The sequence below is a fragment of the Arachis stenosperma genome, chromosome 5, assembly GCF_014773155.1.
Source record: "Arachis stenosperma cultivar V10309 chromosome 5, arast.V10309.gnm1.PFL2, whole genome shotgun sequence".
NCBI lineage: Eukaryota > Viridiplantae > Streptophyta > Magnoliopsida > Fabales > Fabaceae > Arachis > Arachis stenosperma.
Window position 1 is genome coordinate 51,715,804 of NC_080381.1, and position 8,980 is coordinate 51,724,783.

Here is an 8,980-nt window from a genome sequence, read left to right on the forward strand (position 1 = left end):
AATCAAATAAGATAAAAAGAAGAGAATATGCAATGAATTCCAAAAACATCTATGAAGATCAGTATTAATTAGATGAGCGGGGCTTTTAGCTTTTTGCCTCTGAACAGTTTTGGCATCTCACTCTATCCTTTGAAATTCAGAATGATTGGCTTCTTTAGGAACTCAGAATCCAGATAGTGTTATTGATTCTCCTAGTTAAGTATGATGATTCTTGAACACAGCTACTTTATGAGTCTTGGCCGTGGCCCAAAGCACTCTGTCTTCCAGTATTACCACCGGATACATACATGCCACAGACACATAATTGGGTGAACCTTTTCAGATTGTGACTCAGCTTTGCTAGAGTCCCTAATTAGAGGTGTCCAGGGTTCTTAAGCACACTCTTTTTGCTTTGGATCACAACTTTATTTCTTTCTTTTTCTTTCTTTTTCTCTTTCTCCTTTTTTTTCGTTTTTTTTCGCTTCCTCCTCTTTTTTTTTGTATTCACTGCTTTTTCTTGCTTCAAGAATCATTTTTATGATTTTTCAGATCCTCAGTAACATGTCTCCTTTTTCATCATTCTTTCAAGAGCCAACATTCATGAACCACAAATTCAAAAGACATATGCACTGTTCAAGCATACATTCAGAAAACAAAAGTATTGCCACCACATCAAAATAATTAATCTGTTATAAAATTCAAAATTCATGCAATTCTTCTCTTTTTCAATTAAGAACATTTTTAATTTTAAGAAAGGTGATGGATTCGTAGGACATTCATAACTTTAAGGCATAGACACTAAGACACTAATGATCATAAGACACAAACATGGATAAACATAAGCATAAAATTCGAAAAACAGACAAATAAAGAACAAGGAGATTAAAGAACGGGTCCACCTTAGTGATGGCGGCTTGTTCTTCCTCTTGAAGATCTTATGGAGTGCTTGAGCTCCTCAATGTCTCTTTCTTGTCTTTGTTGCTCCTCTCTCATTATTCTTTGATCTTCTCTAATTTCATGGAGGAGGATGGAATGTTCTTGGTGCTCTACCCTTAGTTGTCCCATGTTGGAACTCAATTCTCCTAGGGAGGTGTTGATTTGCTCCCAATAGTTTTGTGGAGGGAAGTGCATCCCTTGAGGCATCTCAGGGATTTCATGATGAGTGGGATCTCTTATTTGCTCCATCCTTTTCTTAGTGATGGGCTTGTCCTCATCAATGAGAATGTCTCCTTCTATGTCAACTCCAACTGAATAACAGAGGTGACAAATGAGATGAGGAAAGGCTAACCTTGCCAAGGTAGAGGACTTGTCCGCCACCTTATAGAGTTCTTGGGCTATAACCTCATGAACCTCTACTTCCTCTCCAATCATGATACTTTGAATCATGATGGCCCGGTCTATAGTAACTTCGGACCGGTTGCTAGTGGGAATGATTGAGCATTGGATGAACTCCAACCATCCTCTAGCTACGGGCTTGAGGTCATGCCTTCTCAATTGAACCGGCTTCCCTCTTGAATTTCTCTTCCATTGGGCGCCCTCTTCACAAATATCAGTGAGGACTTGGTCCAACCTTTAATCAAAGTTGACCCTTCTACTGTAAGGATGTTCATCTCCTTGCATTATGGGCAAGTTGAATGCCAACCTTACATTTTCCGGACTAAAATCTAAGTATTTCCCCCGAACCATTGTAAGCCAATTCTTTGGGTCCGGGTTCACACTTTGATCATGGTTCTTGGTGATCCATGCATTGGCATAGAACTCTTGAACCATTAAGATTCTGACTTGTTGAATGGGGTTGGTAAGAACTTCCCAACCTCTTCTTCTAATCTCATGTCGGATCTCTGGATATTCACTTTTTTTGAGTTTGAAAGGGACCTCGGGGATCACCTTCTTCAAGGCCACAACTTCATAGAAGTGGTCTTGATGCACCCTTGAGATGAATCTCTCCATCTCCCATGACTCGGAGGTGGAAGCTTTTGCCTTCCCTTTCCTCTTTCTAGAGGTTTCTCCGGCCTTGGATGCCATAAATGGTTATGGAAAAACAAAAAGCAATGCTTTTACCACACCAAACTTAAAAGGTTTGCTCGTCCTCGAGCAAAAGAAGAAAGAAGAGAGTAGAAGAAGAAGAAATAGAGGAGATGGAGGTGGCTTTGTGGTTCGGCCAAGGGGAGGAGAAGTAGTGTTTAGGGTGTGTGAAAATGAAGGATTGAAGATGGGTTTATATAGGGGTGGAAGGGAGGGGTAGGGTTCGGCCATTATGGGTGGGATTGGGAGGGAAAGTGGTTTGAATTTGAATGGTGAGGTAGGTGGGGTTTTATGAAGGATGGATGTGAGTAGTGAAGAGAAAGATGGGATTTGATAGGTGAAGGGTTTTTAGGGAAGAGGTGTTGAGGTAATTGGTGAATGGGTGAAGAAGAGAGAGGGTGGTGGGGTAGGTGGGGATCCTGTGGGGTCCACAGATCCTGAGGTGTCAAGGAAAATTCAACCCTGCACCAAGTGGCGTGCAAAAATGCACTTCATGCCAATTCTGGCGTTAAACGCCGGGCTGGTGCCCATTTCTGGCGTTTAACGCCAGGTGCTTGCCCTTTTCTGGCATTTAACGCCAGTCTGGTGCCCCTTTCTGGCGTTAAACGCCCAGAATGGTGCCAGACTGGGCGTTAAACGCCCATTTGCTAGCCTCACTGGCGTTTAAACGCCAACAAGTTCTCCTCCAGGGTGTGCTGTTTGTCTTTCTGTTTTTCTTTCTGTTTTTGCTTTTTCAATTGATTTTGTGACTTCTCATGATCATCAACCTACAAAAATCATAAAATAACAAAGGGAAATAGATAAAATATAACATTGGGTTGCCTCCCAACAAGCGCTTCTTTAATGTCAGTAGCTTGACAGAGGGCTCCCATGGAGCCTCACAGATGCTCAGAGCAATGTTGGAACCTCCAAACACCAAACTTAGAGTTTAAATGTGGGGGTTCAACACCAAACTTAGAGTTTGGTTGTGGCCTCCCAACACCAAACTTAGAGTTTGACTGTGGGGGCTCTGTTTGGCTCTGATTTGAGAGAAGCTCTTCATGCTTCCTTTCCATGGTGACAGAGGGATATCCTTGAGCCTTAAACACAAAGGATTCCTCATTCACTTGAATGATCAGTTCACCTCTATCAACGTCAACCACAGCCTTTGCTATGGCTAGGAAGGGTCTGCCAAGGATGATGGATTCATCCATGCACTTCCCAGTCTCTAGGACTATGAAATCAGCAGGGATGTAATGGTCTTCAATCTTCACCAAAACATCCTCTACAAGTCCATAAGCTTATTTTCTTGAGTTGTCTGCCATCTCTAGTGTGATGCTTGCAGCTTGTACATCAAAGATCCCTAGCTTCTCCATTACAGAGAGAGGCATGAGGTTTACACTTGACCCTAAGTCACACAGAGCCTTCTTGAAGGTCATGGTGCCTATGGTACAAGGTATTGAAAACTTCCCAGGATCTTGTCTCTTTTGAGGTAATTTCTGCCTAGATAAGTCATCCAGTTCTTTGGTAAGCAAAGGAGGTTCATTCTCCCAAGTCTCATTACCAAATAACTTGTCATTTAGCTTCATGATTGCTCCAAGGTATTTAGCAACTTGCTCTTCAGTGACATACTCATCCTCTTCAGAGGAAGAATACTCATCAGAGCTCATGAATGACAGAAGTAAGTCCAATGGAATCTCTATGGTCTCATTTTGAGCCTCAGATTCCCATGGTTCCTCATTAGGGAACTCATTGGAGGTCAGTGCACGCCCATTGAGGTCTTCCTCAGTGACGTTCACTGCCTCTTCCTCCTCTCCAAATTCGGCCATGTTGATGACCTTGCACTCTCCTTTTGGATTTTCTTCTGTATTGCTTGGAAGAGTACTAGGAGGGAGTTCAGTAATTCTCTTGCTCTGCTGACCCACTTGTGCCTCCAAGTTTCTAATGGAGGACCTTGTTTCAGTCATGAAACTTTGAGTGGTTTTGATTAGATCAGAGACCATGGTTGCTAAGTCAGAGTGGTTCTGCTTAGAATTCTCTGTCTGTTGCTGAGAAGATGATGGAAAAGGCTTGCCATTGCTAAACCTGTTTCTTCCACCATTATTGTTGTTGAAACCTTGTTGAGGTCTTTGTTGATCCTTCCATGAGAGATCTGGGTGATTTCTCCATGAAGAATTATAGGTGTTTCCATAGGGTTCTCCCATGTAATTCACCTCTTCTATTGAAGGGTTCTCAGGATCATAAGCTTCTTCTTCAGATGAAGCATCCTTAGTACTGCTTGGTGCATTTTGCATTCCAGACAGACTTTGAGAAATTAAATTGACTTGCTGAGTCAATATCTTGTTCTAAGCCAGTATGGCATTCAGAGTATCAATCTCAAGAACTCTTTTCTTCTGATTCGTCCCATTGTTCACAGGATTCCTTTCAGAAGTGTACATGAATTGGTTATTTGCAACCATTTCAATTAGTTCTTGAGCTTCTGTAGGCGTCTTCTTCAAATGAAGAGATCCTCCAGCAGAGCTATCCAAAGACATCTTGGACAGTTCAGACAGACCATCATAGAAAATACCTATGATGCTCCATTCAGAAAGCATGTCAGAGGGACACTTTCTGATTAATTGTTTGTATCTTTCCCAAGCTTCATAGAGGGATTCTCCATCCTTCTGTCTGAAGGTTTGGACTTCCACTCTAAGCTTACTCAAGTTTTGAGGTGGAAAGAACTTTGCCAAGAAGGCATTGACTAGCTTTTCCCAAGAGTTCAGGCTATCTTTAGGTTGTGAGTCCAACCATATCCTAGCTCTGTCTCTTACAGCAAAAGGGAATAGCATAAGTCTGTAGACCTCAGGGTCAACCCCATTAGTCTTGACAGTGTCACAGATTTGCAAGAACTCAGCTAAAAACTGATGAGGATCTTCCAGTGGAAGTCCATGGAACTTGCAATTCTGTTGCATTAGAGAAACTAATTGAGGCTTAAGCTCAAAGTTGCTTGCTCCAATGGCAGGGATAGAGATGCTTCTCCCATAGAAGTCGGGAGTAGGTGCAGTAAAGTCACCCAGCACCTTCCTTGCATTGTTGGCATTGTTGTTGTTTTCGGCTGCCATGGGTTCTTCATCTTTGAAGATTTCTGTTAGGTCCTCTACAGAGAGTTGTGCCTTAGCTTCTCTTAGCTTTCGCTTCAAGGTCCTTTCAGGTTCAGGGTCAGTCTCAACAAGAATGCTTTTGTCTTTGCTCCTGCTCATATGAAAGAGAAGAGAACAAGAAAATATGGAATCCTCTATGTCACAGTATAGAGATTCCTTGAGGTGTCAGAGGAACAGAAAAATAGAAGGAAGAGGTAGAAGAATTCGAACTTAGTTAGATAGGGTTCGAATTGTGCATTGAGGAGGAGTGGTACTCCATAAATAGAAGGATGTGAGAAGAGGGGAAGAGATTTTTCGAAAAATAAGTAAAAGATTTTAAAAACATTTTGAAGAAGATATGATTGAAAACTTTTTTGAAAAAGATGTGATTTAAAAATATATGATTGAAAAGATATGATTTGAAAAACAAATTAAAAAGATTTGATTTTAAAAATTAATGACTTGCCTAACAAGAAAAGAAATGATTCAAACATTAAACCTTTCTCAACAGAAAAGGCAACATACTTGAAATGTTCAATCAAATCATTAATTGTTAGCAAGTATCTTTGAAAAAGGAAAGAAATTGATTTTGAAAAAGATTTGATTGAAAAGATATGATTTGAAAAAGATTTGATTTTGAAAAACTTTGAAAACTTGAAAAAAAATTGCATTAAAAACAAAATCTTCCCTCTTGTTCCATCCTGGCGTTAAACGCCCAGAATGGTATCCATTCTGGCGTTTAACGCCCAAAATGCTACCCTTTTGGGCGTTAAATGCCCAGCCAGGCACCCTGGCTGGCGTTTAAACGCCAGTTTTTCCTTCTTCACTGGGCGTTTTGAACGCCCAGCTTTTTCTGTATAATTCCTCTGCTGCATGTACTGAATCTTCAGTTCCCTGTATTATTGACTTGAAAATAGAACCAAGATCAAATAAACAATGCATGCAAGACACTAAACTTAAGATGAGACACTAGACTCAACAAGAAACATAAAATATTTTTGGTTTTTTTATGATTTTGTAAAATTTTTTTTTTGGATTTTTCGAAAATTAAGTGGAAAAGAAAATAAAAGTATCAAATTTCTTAATGAGAATTCCAGGAATCATGCAATGCTAGTCTAAGACTTCGGTCCAGGAATTAGACATGGCTTCACAGCCAGCCAAGCTTTCAAAGAAAGCTTCGGTCCAAAACACTAGACATGGCCAATGGCCAGCCAAGCCTTAGCAGATCATTGCTCCAACAGCAAGATTGATAGAGATCAACAAGCTCTTGTGATGATAAGTTGAAACCTCGGTCCAATAAGATTAGACATGGCTTCACAGCCAGCCAGACTTCAACAGATCATCATGAAACTCTAGAACTCATTTTTAAGAATTCTGAAAAATACCTAATCTAAGCAACAAGATGAACCGTTAGTTGTCCATACACGAAACAATCCCCGGCAACGGCGCCAAAAACTTGGTGCACGAAATTGTGATCACTACTTTTCACAACTCAAATAATCCTCGGTAATGAGTCCAAAAACTTGGTGCTCAATACCATGGCATAAACACAACTTCGCACAACTAACCAGCAAGTGCACTGGGTCGTCCAAGTAATAAACCTTACGCGAGTAAGGGTCGATCCCACGGAGATTGTTGGTATGAAGCAAGCTATGGTCACCTTGTAAATCTTAGTCAGGCAGACTCAAATGGTTATGGATGATATATGAATAAAGATAAAGATAGAGATACTTATGCAATTCATTGGTAAGAACTTCAGATAAGCGAATGGAGATGCTTTGTCCCTTCTGTCTCTCTGCTTTCCTACTGTCTTCATCCAATCCTTCTTACTCCTTTCCATGGCAAGCTGTATGCAAGGGTTTCACCGTTGTCAGTGGCTACCTCCCATCCTCTCAGTGGAAATGTTCAACGCACCCTGTCATGGCACGGCTATCCAGCTGTCGGTTCTCGATCATGTCGGAATAGAATCCAGTGATTCTTTGCGTCTGTCACTAACGCCCACAATCGCGAGTTTGAAGCTCGTCACAGTCATCAATCATTGAATCCTACTCAGAATACCACAGACAAGGTTTAGACCTTCCAGATTCTCTTGAATGCCACCATCAATTCTAGCTTATACCACGAAGATTCCGGTTAAAGAACCCAAGAGATAAACATTAGAGCCTTGTTTGCTTGTAGAACAAAAGTGGTTGTCAGTCACTTGTTCATAGGTGAGAATGATGATGAGCGTCACATAATCATCACATTCATCATGTTCTTGGGTACGAATGAATATCTTGGAACAAGAACAAGCTGAATTGAATAGAAGAACAATAGTAATTGCATTAATACTCGAGGTACAGCAGAGCTCCACACCTTAATCTATGGTGTGTAGAAACTCCACCGTTGAAAATACATAAGAACAAGGTCTAGGCATGGCCGTGAGGCCAGCCCCCAAATGATCTAAGAACTAGATGTCCAAAGATGATCTAGAGATCTAAAGTGATCAAAAGATGATAAATACAATAGTAAAAGGTCCTATTTATAGGGAACTAGTAGCTTAAGAATTACAAAGATGAGTAAATGACATAAAAATCCACTTCCGGGCCCACTTGGTGTGTGCTTGGGCTGAGCATTGAAGCATTTTTGTGTAGAGACTCTTCTTGGAGTTAAACGCCAACTCTTGTGCCAGTTTGGGCGTTTAACTCCCACTTTGGTGCCAGTTTGGGCGTTTAACGCTGGGAATTCTGAAGGTGACTTTGAACGCCGGTTTGGGCCATCAAATCTCGAAAAAAGTATGGACTATCATATATTGCTGGAAAGCCCAGGATGTCTAATTTCCAACGCCTTTGAGAGAGCGCCTATTGGGCTTTTGTAGCTCCAGAAAATCCACTTCGAGTGCAGGGAGGTCAGAATCTAACAGCATCTGCAGTCCTTTTCAGTCTCTGAATCAGATTTTTGCTCAGGTCCCTCAATTTCAGCCAGAAAATACCTGAAATCACAGAAAAACACACAAACTCATAGTAAAGTCCAGAAAAGTGAATTTTAACTAAAAACTAATAAAAATATACTAAAAACTAACTAAATCCTACTAGAAACATACTAAAAACAATGCCAAAAAGCGTACAAATTATCCGCTCATCACATACACAAGCTGGTATGGAGAGGTCCCTATAGGGGTCTTGAATGCTGTTTTCTCTTGATCCTGGGGATCCACTGCAATTTGATTATAACCTGAATATCCATCCAGGAAGCAGTAATATTCATGACCTGCCAGTCTTTCTAGCATCTGGTCTATGAATGGTAAAGGAAAATGATCCTTTCTGGTGGCTGTATTGAGCCTTCTATAATCAATACACATACGCCACCCTGTAACTGTTCTTGTTGGAACAAGTTCATTTTTTCATTATGAACCACTGTCATGCCTCCCTTCTTAGGGACGACTTGAACAGGGCTTACCCAGGGGCTATCAGAAATAGGATAAATAATCCCAGCCTCTAGTAATTTAGTGACCTCCTTCTGCACCACTTCCTTCATGGCTGGATTCAGCCGCCTTTGTGGTTGGACCATTGGCTTAGCGTCACCCTCCAATAAGATCTTGTGCATGCATCTGGCTAGGCTAATGCCCTTAAGATCACTGATGGACCACCCAAGAGCTGTCTTGTGTGTCTTTAGCACTTGAATTAGTGCTTCCTCTTCCTATGGCTCTAAGGTAGAGCTTATGATTAGAGGAAAGGTATCATCTTCTCCCAGAAATGCATATTTCAAGGATGGTGGTAATGGTTTGAGCTCGGGTTTAGGAGGTTTCTCCTCTTCCTGAGGGATTTTCAGAGGTTCTATTATTCTCTCTGATTCCTCCAGATCAGGCTGAACATCTTTAAAGATGTCCTCTAGCTCTG

General features: G+C 41.1%; 1 non-coding gene across 1 annotated transcript; it reads left to right on the plus strand.

Annotated features, from left to right (window-relative positions):
* The first annotated feature begins 4,571 nt into the window (after window positions 1-4,571).
* LOC130984341 (small nucleolar RNA R71) lies at window positions 4,572-4,679 on the plus strand. The gene has a single exon (XR_009088282.1). It is a non-coding gene; the product is annotated as a small nucleolar RNA R71 (small nucleolar RNA).
* Window positions 4,680-8,980: the final 4,301 nt, after the last annotated feature.